A 10,394-nucleotide genomic window follows, 5' to 3' on the forward strand; every position below is an offset into this window, starting at 1 on the left:
AGACCGGTGCAGGTTACCCAGCTTCCGATCCTAACTAACCAGGCGGCACAGTCAGTGCCTTCAACAGAAATTTACAGACAAGAGACACCCTCCCCCTGCTTTGAGCTGTAGCTGATTTCAGACAACAAAGTTTACCTACTAAATGAAGGCTTTATTAGTACCCCCCTTACCACCACCATTGGACATGCCTGTCTAGACTCTGAGCTTTATCCTAAGTTAAGAGAAAATGGGTTGGATTATATAAAAGAATTTGGGGAGACTGACACACGACTGGCTCTTGAAAAACATCTACATAACAGAAGTGCTAAAAAAAGTTTGAAGAAGGCCTGTTGGAGCAGGGAGGGTCACCCCCTCCTCTATTATTCGAAGGAGATTTTCCAATCCCAGTCAAACGGTGGTGCTAGTACTTTAGTTTTGAACATCTGCATTTCCTAATTTCATGGTCACAACAGCCTCGGAACGGCTTCAACCAAAACTGAAAATGCAGGCTCCAAGCTCACCAGCTCTCTGACGGGCAGCAAAGGTTCATGCCCTTCTCCTGCCCTCTCTAGCCCAAGAAGACAGTCTCTGAGGGTCTTTCTTCTCCTCAAGTAGGTACTCCTATTTCTTCTTCTCAATTTCTTTTTGCTGTAATGTGCTACCGTATACAAGCAGGCTAGAACCTCAGAGCTTACCTTCCCTGCTGAAACATGGTCATTTTTCTTTCACTGCTCCAGGGATATTTTGCAGAGTGGCTGCAAGTACGACCACGACGCTAACACGTTCAGTCTAAACTCGGTCCAGGGGAAATTCACTTTGGGAACAAGGCTCCGCTGAGTCAGAGGGCAACACGTCGACCCTGCTAGCACAGCCCCGACAGGCTGCCTGCCTGCCCCAGATAACGTATATTTATTGGATCCAGTTCCAGCCATGAGACACTAGGGCTGAAATGTGTCGGAATTTCAGAAGTTTGTAATCAGACTGATCTTGAACGAGCTTGAATACTACCTCTTTTCTTAATCTTTGGGGCCATAACTTATGTAAGTGAACTAAGCAATCTGAATAGGCCATATTTCCCAGGAGCCGACAAGTTTTCTGAAAAGCTATGAGGTCTAGCAATCCAAAAACAGGACATCGTGTCTTGAAATTTCCCATGATTTTAGGAAAATTCTTTTGACTCCTGCTGTCCTGGTTTTCTCTCTCGGAGGAGAACTACTGGGGACTTTGCAGCAGGGCCATGTGCACAGTAGGGACTGTACCCCAGATGGAGTGGGGGATCCCTGCAGTGACGCAGTTGTCACACAAAGGCAGGGCAGGATACTTTCATTTTGGTCAGAGGAATGCCGCCCATTTCAGGAAACGTTTGTTAAGTTGTCAGTTTCTTGCTTGCTCAAGAAGCTAAGCAGTTTTTGTTCTCTTTGGCGTGTCCATAGAAGGCAACATGATTAAAATAATTTTTTGGAAAGGTTACTTCATTAAGGGTTGGGCTTAGTCGGGATTTGTGCTCATGGGAGCGATTCTCTTCCTAAGGTGCCAGCTTTTTAAGGCTTTTCAGGTCGGATTGAACAGCCTCACAGGCTACCTTCAGGGATGAGGTTCCTGGGAAACGCCTCTGATTTCGTGTGACACAGGCAGACAGCTAGAACTCAGAAGTTCCAGGTACAAGGCTTTTGAGCTAAATCTTAAAATGTGCAGTCACAAGAAATTCAGTAGGAGAGGAACTTCTGAGCTTTGGAGTTCGCAGTCTATTTTTACTTAAAAAAAATTCTTCCTGTTTTTCAAAAGCAAATATTAGCTTCAGGTTTGTTAATATCTCGTGAAAAATATTCACTAGGTCTTGGGACATAGGATAGAAGACCACGGACACTGCAGACAACACTGTGGAGGCTGCTAGATTTTCAGAGAAATTAAAAATAATAACATACATGTCAGAGACATGGTATGAAAAAGTGCAGATTTTTGAAAATAAATACAAGGGCTACCTTACTACAAGGATTACATTTACTAGCAGGATATTTTCCTTAGATACCAAGAAATAGTTGTTTTATTGCTGGTGACAGTCAAGCAAAGAAAAAATTCATGTGTCTTAAACTTACAGTGAGAACAAAATCTTTATGTTTCAATGAACTGTGTTGTACAGCCTAGGATTCTGAGCTAGCTATTTTCTACCTTCTTCTGAACACTCACTCTAAGCTACCATGCAGTAGAAATATACTAGGTGGGGCCGGGGATGTTGCTCAGTGTCACAGTGCCTGCCTGACGAATGTGAGGCCCTGAGTTCAATTCCCAGTACCAAAAAAAAAAAAAAAAAAAAAAAAAACCAACCAAAAAAAAAAAAAACAAACCCCAAAAAATGAAATCCATCTGGTGGGTGCCTGCTAACTGGTTATCTGTCAAGTCTGTCTCAGCATTTGTATTTAGTGAGTACAGTGCTTAGAGCTACAGCCTGGGCTGAGGCCTGGTGTTTCAGCTTTGGTTGCTCTGAATAGCAACAACTCTGTTCTGTGGGTCACAGAATGGTTGCAAGAAAAACTGGGCAAGAGAAAAACTGCCGCGCTATGACAAGGCCATCATGCTAACTGGACAACCTCGCAGGGTGGGCTTCTTGGATGACAGCTGCAACCTGGTCCGGCCTATCCACATTTACTGAGGGGGTCTCTGTCGCTTATCCTGAAGAAAGAAACATCAGCTGGGAAGTCCCTCTCTACCTGCTCCAGAGTCTCCAAATGTGCTCTTTTAAATGGAAGGGGCTAGGGCCAGGGAGATGGCTCAGTAGGATAAGCGCTTGACTGGCAAACGCAAGGATCTGAGTTCAATCCCTGGTTCCACAAAAAAAAAAAAAAAAAAAAAAAAAAAAAAAAAAAAAAAAAAAAAAAATGGAAGGGGCTTACAAGGGGCTTTTGCTGAAGGCAGTGATGATGCCGAGTCTGCCTTCTGGATAGCATCCTGCAGATTTCTCCTGGACTACTAGCCCATGAGGGAGTTTCATGGTTATATGGAGCATACAATTTTTTTTTCCTGAAAGCCTGTCACTCCTTTACATGTTGAAGAGTCTTGTACCCCTAAAAAAGTTTTGCTAGAAAGCTTGTACCTCTCCTCAGGGTTTTCATTGCTGAAAACTCCTTAGTGAGGAGACAGATGCAGATCCACGGGAGACAACTTACTCCGGGCCTCAACTTCCACCCCTTTCTAGCAGTGCAATGCAGGCATGTTATTTTGCCTCTGATCTAGGATTTCTGATCTGCAAAGCAGCGGTACCAAGAGTAACCACCGGATTGAGTCATATGGACAAAATCAGATTATACCACTCATTAGATTGCTGGTAAGTATTAAACAAATGCAGGTATATTAAGCAAGTGTTTGAAAGTGTTAGGAACTTTATGAGGTGTTGTTCTCATGCTTAGCCTACTACACTGCCTCATGCTCAATAAGCGATGGTTGGAACATGAAGAGAACCCAAGATCAGCACCGTATCTGGAGTGCATGTCAGTGCAATGGTACCTGGGGCCTTGCCCTGGAAGAGAAAAGAGGAGCAGCCCATTGAGCAATCCACCTGCTGAGACGTTGGCACTTTTGTAAAAAGTACCAGATGTTGAGGGAGAATCCCCAGCAACTTCCAGTGTCTTTCCTGTAACTCGTCTCCTTTGTACCTACAAGGGTTGTCACATTCCTATGTGCTGAGAAAGGTCACAAGGGAAATCTTGCCAGGAAAAGCATAGCAAAAACTGGTTACGAATGCTTCACAATTGGTTTTACACCATAAGTATTTTGAGGGGTTGGAGTGTAGCTCAATGGTAAGGCACACACTAACCTGTATGAGAGGCTGGGTTCAATCCCCAACCCTGCCAAATGGAAAGCATTTTTCTTTGTTGTTGGACAGAACAATTAGTCCATGTATGCATAGATTGGTGTTAAGTTTCTAATTCATTGTGACAGTGAAGACTATCACTGGCCCACGTATACGTAATGCCCCTGAGATAGCAATAACTGCAGTTACATTAGCACTTAGCCTTTGTAGAACTCTTATTTTGCGTGATTATTTTCTAGGTATTATCATGCGTAATCCTTACATCAACTGCAGATCATAAACAGGATTCTTATTGTACAAATGATGAAACCAAAGTCTTGGCAAAGTGCATGGGCCATGGGTTAGATCCCTGGCACCACAAGCCATGCTGGCCCTGCCCCCAGGGCACGCTGAGACAGCGATGAAGATGGGGCATGGTGGCGTGCACTTGTAATCCCAGCTCTTGAGAATCTGAAAATAGGCAGATCACTATGAGTCTGATCTACATAGTGAGACTCTATAGAACCTGTATGCTCCGTACTAAATACACACACATACACACAAAGTGGCGCGATGTGTTCCGCATTATATAGCTTCATAGATGACAGCCCTAGGCCTGGAAAATGACGTCATCTAGTTCTGAAGTTCCTATCCTCAGTCATGACTTTGCTATAATGTTTATTCCTGAAGTTTTGGACCTGTAGGAACTTTGCTTTGGAGAAGCAGGTTGAACTCATGGGAAATACTACACCCTCTGGCAGCCTCAGTGTATTTATCTGTGAAGTGGGAATAATAACATGTGACTTACAGAAGTTTTGTGGTTATTGATGAGGCTTAAATCAAATAGTGTCTGTAAGGGAACTCGGTGAAAAATAATCCACTTTGAAAGAATTCAGTTGTTGTATGGAATGCATACATTATTGCTGAGTGTCTTGTAAGCTCTTGTTACAAAAGTGAGCGAGGGTAGCCTGGGTGTGGCACTAGAAACTGGCTATGAGAAGTGGGTTGTTTTGTGTCTCCCAAGAGCTGACTGTGCAGAGTGTGGCAGCCCCCACCACGTGACAAGTTCGAAGTGAGCTGGTGGGTGGGTGGATGAGGGGAATTTTGGAAGGATGGTGATAATCGTCACCCTGGCATGTCCTTTGTAATTTATCTGAAGAAGACAGGCTCTAGGAGCACTCTGGAGTCAAACCGTGAAGGCTCTTCCTGGCTGTACAACTGGTCCTCCGTCGTGTTCCCCACAGTCTTCAGCAGCTGAACTTGGCCTTAGTCTCACGTTGAAAGCTATCACCAACTCTCAGTTCTTTGGTGCTTCCTGCTAAGAAGGGATGTGAGTGGGGCACAATCTTCCAGCTGTTCTTTTCTTGGTGCCTTGACGACAACACCCAGGCCCTTTGTGGTTACTGCCAATCACAAGCAGGAAGAAGCAGGCCGCAATGAGACAACGACAAGCCTGGAGTGCTTTCCAAGTGTGAGTGGACTTGCTAAGCCTTTGTCCTGTGGTTCCTGCTCTTCTTCACTGGGGGCAGGCGTCTGCGCTGGGCTTTCACTGCTTCTTGGCCCGCAGATCTCACTCAGTTGTTTTCTCGTTAAGTGGCCGGCCATGAAGCTCCCTCAATGTACTTGCTGCCCAGGCTGGTTCAGAAGAGCCCATCGCAGACCTACAGATGGATGAGCTGAGTTTCTGAGGCACTTCCTCGTCCTGCTGTTCATACGCAACATCTCGTTGGGATATGTCCTTTCAGAATTTTGATAAAGACACCAAGAAATCCACAAGAAATTTTGAGTTTGTCTGACAGACAGCAATTGTCAGTGGTACTCTAGCTTTTTATTACAGTCAGTCATTCATCAAGATTCATTTTCTTGGCCAGTGAGATAGCTCAGCGGATTAAGCACCTGCTTGGGGAAGCACAGAGACCAGGGTTCGATCCTGGTGCTTCATGCTGCACTAGCCCCACGTCCAGGTGTGCTAAGCCTGCCGACGCTTCTGGGTGTGGTGGTACACCCCTCTAATCCCAGCTCTGGGGAGGCTGAAAACAGGAGGATCACTATGAGTCTGAGCTGCTTAGTGAGACCTTGCACCAAATACATTAAAAAAAAAAAAACCCACCCAAAAAACACTGCATTTTCTTAAAATTGTATAAAGGTAGAGACTTGGACTGGCCAGACAGCTCAGCGGATTAAAGAGCCTGCTTAGGCAGATGCAGAGACCTGGATTCGATCCCTGGTGTGCAGTGCCGGCCCCATACCCCTGGGCTGGCTGAGACAGCGATTGTGACTAGGCGTGGTGTTGTGTGCCTATAATCCCAGAGCTTGGAAGGCTGAAAACAGGAGGATCACTATGAGTCCGATCTGTGTAGTGAGACCCTGCAGACTCTGTACTAAATACACAAAAAGAAAGACTTAATAAAGATGAATGCATCATATATAATAACCCATTTAATATTCTTTAAAAATATGTGGCAAATACAGGTATAATTTTTTTCTTTTTTCAGTAAGTATGAAAAATCCTACCTTGCATTGAGTTTACTAAGAATATTTAGAGGTTAAGTTTACTTAATCAGTTTGTCCCACATTATTACATTTTTTTGAATTGTATTTAGGAATGAGCAATAATTATAAGCCTTACTGTATTCATTAAGCTCTGTCTTGGAGACTGAGTTCCCAACCAGCATCCAGGTTCCTCAGGAGTGGTGATGAGGTTTTGTGGAGATTTGTACCCTCAAGCTTGGTATGTTGATAGGTACCTAAGGTGATGTTGGGTTCAAATTGTGTTCAATTGAGCTTGATACATTCTTCAATCTCTAGAATTCTCAACTGGGTAGGGTCAGTTATGCACGTAGTATGATATGTAGTGATTACACAGTAACTATAATATACTTTACATCATAACATCAAGTAATATGATAATAACTATAATGTGCTTTGCATTATAGTGCCAAGTAATAGACTACAGTAGAATGCTGTGACAGCAGTGAGCTCCATGGCATGGGGGCATAGCAGAGGAAGATATTTCTGGTGGGTCCAGGTGTTGCTGGGCAGGAAGTGACTGCCCACCTTGGTTTGACAGTGTTTCTCTGGGAAATGAGAAGAAAAGGAACAGTATAAACCAAAGACAGGGTAAGGGGCCTTATGGAACCCTTAGCTGGTTTGACAGACATGCAGATAACAAGTGTGTACAGGTGGTGGGGGACAACTTGAGAATGGAGAGTTCAGTGTCATTTTAAGGAGCTTCACAGTATAGGCATTGGAGATCTTGGTGTAGGAATGAAATCGCACCTTAATTTTAAGAAAATAATGTGCAGATTGAAGTTTTCAGAAGAACAAGTGCATTAATTTGGAGGTGACCAGAATAGTTTAAGAGAAGTGAACTATTTATTTAAATTGAATGATTTAATCTGAACACTTTCGCAAATTTCCTCAGATGCGTAGTTCATAAAGAAGAGTTTGTTTCAAAAATGACTAGTGGACAAAGAAGTGGGATGGAAGTCAGAAGATATTATTCTGTCACTGATGTGCTTAGTACACAAGATTCCTGCTCAGTCTTCCCAACCCTAAAATGGGTCTAACCACCACCTGATATCTGCCAAAGGTTATCCTAGTGATGCGTTGAACACTATGTGGTAGAAGCTTGGAAAGAAACACATCTCGAATAAAGTAGTATTTACTCAGAATATTTTTAATAATAAAATTAGTTTATCTGAACAGGATATAGATTTATAAGAAAATAGCTCATGTGTCTATTAGACTGTGATTAAGGTTATTAAAATTTGTGTGTAGTTATTAAAAGGGGGCTCATCATTGGCAAAGCACATCCTTGACATTTGATCTCATATTTCTTTCCTGAAGTGAATGAAGGTAGTGGGCTGGGGGACGGGTGGCCTCTGTCTATACCACTGTGTGATTCTGTAGTTCACGTCTGAAGCAGCCTTCATGTGGATCAGACAGTTGAGATACTATCCTAAGCACAATAAAACCCATAGTTTTCTGGCTGGGAGTGAAAGACAGACGGCCCTCGCTGCATCGATTCAGGACTCTTTTCAGAGGACTGATAACTCTTTTCTCTCTCAAAATGCTTTACACTATGGCAATGCGGAGTTGAATCCTGTGATTTGAGGGTAGAAAGACGGAGTAAGATTGTGCTTTCTCTCTTCCTTTCTTTTCTTCTAACGGGAGGTAGAAGGGGAGACAATTGCAAGAAGAAAAAAGTCCAGGATTTTTTGTGGTAGGGATTGGAAGAAAAGGCCAAGTACATTTAATAATTTTAATTTTAGTAACAATAAATTTCCAGTGCTCATGCTGTGCTTCTGAGAGTATTATGTGGTGGTGAACGTCTAGCCTTTGTGTTTCAAGCAAAGAGTACAGGGAGCAGGTGACATCCAACTCTTCAGTGGGAATGATATTACTGCTGGTAGCTGGGTAGCTTATTCAAATGAATAGGTAGTTCAAGCCTAGTTTTTAAGAAAAAATATTCATAGAAAAAATGTTTTCTAGGAAAGGAGAAGCCAGAAGCAGAAGTCTGCTTACTGTGGCATTCATGTTGCACAAACAGTATTTAGTTGAGTATTAATCATTCAGGATAGTTCACAGATTATTTGTGTTCAGACTACACAGAGCTCCAGTTTCACTTTATCCCTACCATCTGGATTCTGTCCATTTCACTCCTCCCTCAGCTCTTGGAATTGCAGTAAAATTTAAATGTGCCAATTTTCTCCTTGTCAGCAGCCATGGTAATATGTTCAGTAGAGGAGAGAATTTATTTCACTACCAAGAGGCTTTGGGACTTGCCAAGGCTTTAATTGGTCGGTGGTATTCCTAGAACCCACCACCACTGAAGCTAAAGAATTGGGTATGCCAGATAAGTTTGTAAATCTACAAAAGAATAATGAAAATGGGCTGCACTTGACTTCATTATCCAGTTCCTTAGTTCTAAATTTATTGCTAGTTTTATTTTTCAGACTTATTCTCAGAGGAGAGCTATTTGCTGTGGCCACAACGAAACATCTGTGAATTTAAACTGTAGGGACAGATAGCCAGTCAGAACATTTGGCATAGGAAGATTAAGATTACAGAAGAGAAAAAATTAATCAAGAAAGTCCTTAAACTATTGAGAAGGCAATGAAGAAAAATGCTTATTACCGACACACAAATACTGAGTTCATATTAAAAGATGTCAGAATCCATGATGAATCAAGTAGGAGTGTCATATTCTGGTAAGTTTGAAAGTTAATGGCAATCTGGCTACAAGGATTTATGGTGGATTATATAATAGAATCCTGCCTTCTAAGAGATCAAAGGAAAATGCTGGCCCTTTCTTCAACCATTCTCTTAGGTCAAGCTTACCCAGAAGAAGCCAAGTGGAGAGTTGAGTAATTATCTGAAGTGGGCAGTGGAGATTGCCAAGCCAGATAATCAGAAAGTCGCTGTGGAGGGAAAAAGTGGACTGAAAATAGGACAAAGAGTGAGGGTCACAGGTCTTAAAATTTGGTCAGTGTCCCACCGTCCATATTTACTGACTAATAGCCAGTTTCTTCTCCAAGTAGTTATTTAATCCTAGACTAAAAGGCTAGAGTAAAAAAACACCAAGGCAGTTCATTGCCAGGTTGCTGTATTAGTGTGCAAAATTTCTATGTATTTACATGGTAATCTGTGACATGAATGCTGAGTCTTTCCAGGCACTAAATGTCACTATTTGAGATTAATGGGCTGGAGGGGTGGAGGATGCCCACATAATCTGATGTGAAGTGGGGAGGGTTCTTTTATCATCCCATTTATCGTAGGATATTACATTTAATTAGGTTTCTTTTCTCCTCTACAGTATATGCTTATGAATTTTCCATTGAAAGTTTTGTTGTGCTCACAGATTTCCCATTTTCTCATGTGGCGATGGCGATGTCTGTATCTTTTAGTAGAACATAAGAGAAAAGTATAGAAGCCCACTACTTGAATTACTTTTGGTTAAAAAAAATAAGTAAGAGGGCTGGGGAGATGGCTCAGCAGTCTAAGCACCTGCTTTGGCAAGCTCAGGAACCAGGGTTTGATCAGACACCAGGGCTCGATCCCCAGTCCCACATGCTGTGCCGGCCCCACCCACGTGGCATGCTAACCTGGAGACAGAGTCCAGGTGTGGTGGCGCACTCCTGTAATCGCAGCACTGGGGAGGCTGAAAACAGGAGGACCACTGTGAGTCTGATCTATGTAGTGAGAACCTGTACCAAATACATAAATGAAAAAAAAAAAAAAAAGACCAAAGTCTTGGAATGAGTGTGATGTTTTTTTCTTCTGTTTGACATGGAAACTATACATTACTTTGAGCAGAAGTTTCCCTGTCTTAACATGTAGCTATCCATCTACTGCTCTCTGTAAATCTGTCAGTGTGTACTTGTTAATTCTTTTCTCTTTTTCTTCTAATTCTAATAACTCCTGAAATATTGGACTGAATGCTAAGAAGTAGAACAAATTTGTCTTACTACTGTATTACATCTTGTCCATTTATAGTCATAATAGGCACTTTAGGAACAATTAATCCAGGGTCTTCTTCTTCCTCTTCTTCTTCCTCTTCTTCTTCTTCTTCTTCTTCTTCTTCTTCTTCTTCTTCTTCTTCTTCTTCTTCTTCTTCTTCTTCTTC

At 42.4% G+C, this 10,394-nt stretch overlaps 1 protein-coding gene across 1 annotated transcript in view; it reads left to right on the top strand.

Annotated features, from left to right (window-relative positions):
* Positions 1–404: 404 nt before the first annotated feature.
* Esr1 (estrogen receptor 1) overlaps positions 405–10,394 on the top strand; it is a 435,477-nt gene continuing 425,487 nt past the window's right edge. The window contains exon 1 of the mRNA XM_023706239.1: positions 405–590. The gene's annotated coding sequence lies outside the window, so the exon portion shown is untranslated. The remainder of the gene's footprint in view (positions 591–10,394) is intronic.

Source organism: Octodon degus, unplaced genomic scaffold (genome assembly GCF_000260255.1).
Source record: "Octodon degus isolate 3935 unplaced genomic scaffold, OctDeg1.0 scaffold00246, whole genome shotgun sequence".
Taxonomy (NCBI): domain Eukaryota; kingdom Metazoa; phylum Chordata; class Mammalia; order Rodentia; family Octodontidae; genus Octodon; species Octodon degus.